Genomic DNA, 824 nt, shown 5'->3' on the forward strand with positions numbered 1-824 from the left:
AAGGTTCAGGCTGCTCAATTGCTCCAGGTTGCTGCATGGAAGGGCAAAGGTCTGTATGGTGGTCAGCAGAGGAGCACAAACCACAAACCCTTGCGACAGGTACAGATTTCTGATTCAAGGCCAGCTGGATTACCAAGTTAACCAATGCATCCAGTTTGCCTTCAAGCTTCTTAGTTTCAGATGATGCAGATGGGTTTGTAGCTACCTCATGCACTCCTCTAATGACTATGGCATCATTTATGGCGCTAAACTGCTGGGAGTTGGAGGCCATCTTCTCAATTAAATTTCTGGCTTCAGCAGGAGTCATGTCTCCAAGGGCTCCACCACTAGCAGCATCTATCATACTTCTCTCCATATTACTGAGTCCTTCATAAAAATATTGGAGAAGAAGCTGTTCTGAAATCTGATGGTGGGGGCAACTGGCACATAGTTTCTTAAATCTCTCCCAGTACTCATACAGGCTCTCTCCACTGAGTTGTCTAATACCTGAGATATCCTTCCTGATGGCTGTGGTCCTGGAAGCAGGGAAAAATTTCTCTAAGAATACTCTCTTAAGGTCATCCCAGCTCGTGATGGACCTTGGAGCAAGGTAATACAGCTAGTCCTTTGCCACTCCCTCTAATGAATGAGGAAAAGCCTTCAGAAATATGTGATCCTCTTGGACATCTGGGGGTTTCATGGTGGAGCAGACAATGTGAAATTCTTTCAAATGTTTGTGCGGGTCTTCACCTGCAAGGCCATGAAACTTTGGAAGCAAATGAATCAGTCCAGTTTTAAGAACATATGGGACATCCTCATCAGGGTATTGGATGCACAAGCTTTCG

At 45.3% G+C, this 824-nt stretch overlaps 1 non-coding gene across 1 annotated transcript; it reads left to right on the forward strand.

Moving 5' to 3' along the window:
* Nucleotides 1–401: 401 nt before the first annotated feature.
* LOC114413945 lies at nt 402–508 on the forward strand. The gene has a single exon (XR_003667083.1). It is a non-coding gene; the product is annotated as a small nucleolar RNA R71 (small nucleolar RNA).
* Nucleotides 509–824: the final 316 nt, after the last annotated feature.

This window comes from Glycine soja, chromosome 5 (genome assembly GCF_004193775.1).
Source record: "Glycine soja cultivar W05 chromosome 5, ASM419377v2, whole genome shotgun sequence".
Taxonomy (NCBI): Eukaryota; Viridiplantae; Streptophyta; class Magnoliopsida; order Fabales; family Fabaceae; genus Glycine; species Glycine soja.